Source organism: Bombina bombina, chromosome 12 (assembly GCF_027579735.1).
Source record: "Bombina bombina isolate aBomBom1 chromosome 12, aBomBom1.pri, whole genome shotgun sequence".
Taxonomy (NCBI): Eukaryota; Metazoa; Chordata; class Amphibia; order Anura; family Bombinatoridae; genus Bombina; species Bombina bombina.
Window position 1 is genome coordinate 96,563,993 of NC_069510.1, and position 6,681 is coordinate 96,570,673.

The 6,681-nt window shown below is 37.1% G+C and overlaps 1 protein-coding gene across 1 annotated transcript in view; it reads right to left on the reverse strand.

The window, feature by feature from the left end:
* PNCK (pregnancy up-regulated nonubiquitous CaM kinase) overlaps positions 1-6,362 on the reverse strand; it is a 154,323-nt gene extending 147,961 nt beyond the window's left edge. The window contains exon 1 of the mRNA XM_053695398.1: positions 6,229-6,362. The gene's annotated coding sequence lies outside the window, so the exon portion shown is untranslated. The remainder of the gene's footprint in view (positions 1-6,228) is intronic.
* Positions 6,363-6,681: the final 319 nt, after the last annotated feature.

Consider the following 6,681-nt stretch of genomic DNA (forward strand, 5'->3'; position numbering starts at 1 on the left):
TATCAGCAATAATCTCCTTCAACCAGGCCCGAATAGGGTCTGCCCCTTGAAGGGAATGTTAAGTAGCTTAGATTTTGAAGTCACATCAGCTGACCATGATCTAAGCCATAGAGCTCTGCGCGCCTGTATAGCAAAACCAGAATTCTTAGCCGTTAGTTTAGTCAAATGAACAATGGCATCAGAATAAAAGAATTGGCTAGCTTAAGTGCTCTAAGTTTGCCAAGTATGTCATCCAATGGAGTCTCTACCTGTAAAGCCTCTTCCAGAGACTCAAACCAGTACGCCGCAGCAGCAGTGACAGGGGCAATGCATGCAAGGGGCTGTAGGATAAAACCTTGTTGAATAAATATTTTCTTAAGGTAACCTCTAATTTTTTATCCATTGGATCTAAAAAAAAAAAGCACAACTGTCCTCGACAGGGATAGTAGTACGCTTTACTAGAGTAGAAACTGCTCCCTCCACCTTAGGGACTGTCTGCCATAAGTCCCATGTGGTGGCGTCTCTTGGAAACATTTTTCTAAAAATAGGAGGGGAAGAGAACGGCACACCTGGTCTATCCCATTCCTTATTAATAATTTCTGTAAACCTTTTAGGTATTTGGAAAAACATCAGTACACACCGGCACTGCAAAGTATTTATCCAGTCTGCACAATTTCTCTGGCACTGCAATGGTATCACAGTCATTCAGAGCAGCTAAAACCTCCCTAAGTAACACGCGGAGGTGTTCAAGCTTAAATTTAAATGTAGAAATATTAGAATCAGGTATCTTTCCTGAGTCATTAACATCACCCACTGACTGAAGCTCTCTTTCCTCAGCTTCTGCATATTGTGAGGCAGTATCAGACATGGTTCTTAAAGCGTCAGTATGCTCTGCATTTTGTCTCACCCCAGAGCTATCTCGCTTACCTCTAAGTTCAGGTAGTCTGGCTAATACCGCTGACAGTGTATTATCCATGACTGCCGCCATGTCTTGTAAAGTAAACGCTATGGGCGCCCTAGATGTACTTGGCGCCATTTGAGCGTGAGTCCCTTAAGCGGGAGTCAAAGGGTCTGACACGTGGGGAAAGTTAGTCGGCATAACTTCCCCCTTGTCAGATTCCTCTGGTGATACATTTTTTAAAGACAGAAAATGATCTTTATTGCATAAAATGAAATCAGTACATTTGGTACACATTCTAAGAGGGGGTTCCACCATGGCTTTTAAACATAATAAACAAGGAGTTTCTTCTATGTCAGACATGTTTATACAGAATAGCAATGAGACTAGCAAGCTTGGAAAACACTTTAAATCAAGTTAACAAGCAAATATAAAAAATGGTACTGTGCCTTTAAGAGAAACAAATTTTGTCAGAATTTGAAAAACGGTGAAAAAATGCAGTAAATCAAACGAAATTTTTTACAGTGTGTATAATAGGCTAACGGAGCATTGCACCCACTTGCAAATGGATGATTAACCTCTTAGTTCAAAAAAACGAAATAGACGTTTTTTAACAGTCACAACCAACTGCCACAGCAAGCTGTGGCCCTACCTTCCCCAATAAACGACTTTGGAAAGCCTTTGGGCCCTTTAGAGATGTCCTATAGCATTCAGAGGGCCTTTGAGGGAAGCTGGATGTCACAGTTTGTAATTTTAACTGCACCAACTGTAACTTTTATACTACAACAGTGGAAAATGTTTCTAGTCCAAATTTAAGCCAGCCATGTGGAAAAAACTAGGCCCCAATAAAGTTTTATCACCAAAGCATATATAAAAACGATTAAACATGCCAGCAAACGTTTTATATTGCAATATCATAAGGGTATTACCCCTGGGAGTAAGCATGATACCAGTCGTTATTAAATCACTGTATTCAGGCTTAACTTACATTAATCCGGTATCAGCAGCATTTTCTAGTGTTTTCCATCTCTAGAAAAAATTATAACTGCACATACCTGATAGCAGAATAAACTGCACGCCATTCTCTCGCTGAAGTTACCTCATCTGTGTAATCCCCTCAGACATATGTGAGAATAGCAATGGATCTTAGTTACAACCTGCTAAGATCATAGAAACCTCAGGCAGATTCTTCTTCTATTTACTGCCTGAGATAAAATAGCACAACTCCGGTACTATTTAAAAATAACAAACTTTTGATTGAAGAAAATAAACTAGCTATATTTAACCACTCTCTCCTACAACGTCCTTGCTTGTTGAGAGTTGCAAGAGAATGACTGGCTATGACAGTTAGGGGAGGAGCTATATTACAGCTCTGCTGTGGGTGTCCTCTTGCAACTTCCTGTTGGGAATGAGAATATCCCCACAAGTAATGGATGATCCGTGGACTGGATACACCTTACAAGAGAAATATATATCTATATATACACACACACACACACACACACACACACACACACACACACACACACACACACACACACACCCATATATGCAACATACATACATAGAAATACTATATATACACACATGTACATACCCCTACATACCCATATATACAACACACATACCCCCACATACATATATATACAGCATACACAAATACATATGAAATACATATGAATAAATACAATATACATATATACACATACAGCTAAATACATACAACTATATACAATATACTTACTGTGTGTGTATATATATATATATATATATATTATAACATTTTGCTGTGAAGAAGGGGCATGTTATTCCTGCAGATACAAATTCACAGTTTTGAGAACTACAAAACCAATAATGCGCTAGATTACAAGTGGTGCGCAAGTGTTTGTGCTCAGGTTTTTCCAATCATTTGCACGCTGGTTAAATTGTGCTCAGATTACAAGTTGAGCGCAATCGCTAGAATCATTACCACAATCTCAGAGCTCTGGTTAACTGTTTTGCGAAATTTAAAAGTTGTGCAAAACACATAAAAAATACATTAGTTACACACATAACACCATCGAATAAAAATTATTTAAAAATATTGCACAATTTTTTTTTATAAGAGCTCAAAGATCTCAGGTGTTAGAAAAAAAAGTCAGGGAAAGAGCTTTAACACTGAAATACATACATATATATGTCTAAAAAAATGGATATGTACAGTGTGTGTGTATGTGTGTGTGTATATATATATATATATATATAAATATATATATATATATATATATATATATTTATGTATGTGTATATATATATATATATATATATATATTTATGTATGTGTATATATATATATATATATTTATGTATGTGTATATATATATATATATATATTTATGTATGTGTATATATATATATATATATATATTTATGTATGTATATATATATATATATATTTATGTATGTGTATATATATATATATATATATATATATATATTTATGTATGTGTATATATATATATATATGTATTTACAGACATATAAACACATAAATACATATGTACACATATACATATAAGTGCATTGGAGCCCTTTGCAATTAAATAGATGAAAACACGTAAAAGCATAGTTATGCAATAATCATATTTAATAAAGTGCTATAATGTGTATTTACTGTAAATATTTCACATTCCGATGTTCTGCACATAGCAGAATATGTTCTAGTATTTTTAAATAGATACTATTTTCATATATATATATGTGTGTATATGTGTGTGTGTGTGTGTGTGTGTGTGTGTGTATATATGTATATATATATATATATATATATATATATATATATATATATATATATTAGGGCTGTACGATTAATCACGGTTTTAAATCGCATACTTGATTAATCGCCACGGTTTTAAAACCTTTGACGGCACCTATGACGTGCAGGAGGGCTGGTGTCGTTTCGAATTGTCAAACTCTTCGGAATTTGGAACCCCTTCACTTCCGGTGACATCACTCCGCATGCGCAAGAGGCCCAACCTCCTAAAATCAGCTGTTCCAAATTGCTCCATCGCGTGCCGCCGACTTGCCGTGCCCACCTTGCGACATTGATCCTATTTACCAGGGAGCGCTGTGGCTGATGCGGGTTACAGAGAGGGGGGGTGCTGGGACTTATGTGGGTTGGGGGCTGATGGTGGTTACAGGCGGTGCTTATGATGTTAAAGGGGGTGCTTATTGGGGGGTTACAGAGGGAGCTGATGGGACTTATGTAGGTTACAGAGTGGGGGTTACAGGGGTGCTGACGTGCACTGACTTTAGCAATCCAGCCTCAGCGCCTCTGCAGTACAGTAATCCCTAATCACTCGGCAAAGGAGCCTGCCACCGTGACCGGCATTTAATTTTTTTTAAATTCCCCTCCCGGGTTGTAAACATTCTAGTGGTTATATATATATATATATATATATATATATATATATATATATATATATATATATATATATATATATATATATATATATAAATTTGTGTGTGTATATATATATATGTATGTATGTGTATAAATATATATATATATATATATAAATATATATGTGTGTAAAGATTCTGTGGTGTTAAATAAATTTTTTAATGGAAAATTAAGGTGTTTATAGTCCTTTATAATAAAATCACGATTCCCCCCCCCCCCACATCGCCCAGCCCTAGTATATAAATGTGTGTATATTGTACCAAATTACCGTCGGATATTTGCAGAAATATGTATTTATGAATAAATAGAACATTGGGAGAAGAGGTAATATTTTGCTTAACAGTCTAATTGTGCTAGAAGTAAGCTGCGTCTGGTTAGCACGAGAAGCAAACTTTTCACTTTAAACTTGTAATACCAGCGCAACCCGACAAACTCAAAAAGTTTACTTCTAGCGCAATAAGCGCTATAGCGTAAGCACTACATAAGGCTATAGCGTAAACTCTAAATAGCGCACCACTTGTAATTTAGCCTAATATGTGATATCTTTTAGACTGAAAAATGCCCAAAATAATCTGACAGAATCCTCTGGGAGAGCATAACATTGTGAATAGATTTATAGAATTAATTTATCAAAAAAATAAACATTACAGCCATGACTATATAGCATCTTGCTAAATAATTAAAACAAATTCTTATTTCAGGATGAATAAACTTTGGATTATAACGTAGCTTTAATAGAAACTATATTTGGATAGATTTTCCATCAAAAAAGTATTTATTTAAAAAAAAACAAAAAAAACCCAAACAATTTAAATGAAAAAAATCTCCCCCCCCCCCGACATATATACAGATATGTACACAAATGCACACACACACACACACACACACACACACACACACACATATATATATATATATATATATATATATAGTTGTGTATGTATATATACACACACATACATCTATATATACATATATTTATGCAACCACGCCGTGCACATGAGGGCATACCACAGGTACATAAAATAACGGCACAACCTGTAGCTGTGCTATTGACGAGTGTGTGAGTTGCCAGTTTTACACTAGCCCTTATCACACAGTAACACACACAATTAATTACAATGTGCTGCTCACAGTAAATGAATGAATGAAGCATTTTCCCCCTGCTGTGTGTACCACGAGGGCACCAATTACCATTCATTAGTAACCGAGTCTCACCTGCTGTACAACTTCACACTAACGGCTGCCACTCACTACCTCTGACTACGACGTACAGTGCTGACCACACTGTTTAGGATTTCTTTGCTTATTATAAAGACCAGTAAAGCAGGAGCTACAATCCCTATTATGTGTGCCAAAATCTAATTAATCGATGAGATCCACATTTATAAACCCCCCTGTACCTAAACACTAATACGGTCTGCAGACCTTGACAACGGATGCCAGCTGTGGGTTTTTTTTTGTGCTCTTTTTCTGCTCAAAACCGATCCCCCTTTGAAGTAGAGAAAATGCAATTTAAGTCCCGTATCTCTTTGACTTCAGAAGGAAGCCAATAAGTTTAGTGTGCCAGTCTCCCATGAAGGCGGGAGCAGGGTACCAGCTTGTGTGTATATATGCAGCAAGTGTCTAGCATCTGGCTGTGTGTACATTGGCACATATACCCACAGACACAGCAGCTAGACACATTCCCACACACACTCCTGGTATCACAATAATGCATGTTTCCTATCTATTTCTAGGGTTACGTTGTGCCAGAGCACAGGCTGCCTTCTTCAGTACATAGTTTTGTGGTTGGCAGTAAAAGCTTTCCCTTTGGTGAGCTCTTTACATGCTAGGCACACTAAAGGAAATCAGCAGTGTCTTGTGAATTTCCTATGCTCATTTGTGCAGTAAGCTAGCAAGGACTCACCTGTGTACGAACAGCAACGGCGCATTAACCTTGTCTGCCTGCAGGAATGATGCAGTGCTGTGTGACTGGATGAGGATTTGCCATGCTATTTAATACATTCACTTCCCCTACAGTTCAGGCCAGCAAACTGTAGCTCTCTCTCAGTTCCCTCTCCCCATCCTCGCCTCTCTCCACCCCTTTATCATCCATCTCCCTTAAAGGGGCTATCCTTATAAGGATATTGCTGAAAAATTCTCTCCAGCTCACTGGCAGAGGGGAATATCCTGAGTGCTCACTGATGGTGCTTTAGTGACTTGTCATATGATAGAAATTCCTGGGCTGTCACCCATAGGCACCCCTGCCTGGTGCTTAGCTGTGTATGTGAATATGTGCAGAGTATATATTTATATGCAAAGTACACTATACATGTGCATACAGAGGATATAGGTATCCTGTGTGTGTGTGTGTGTATAT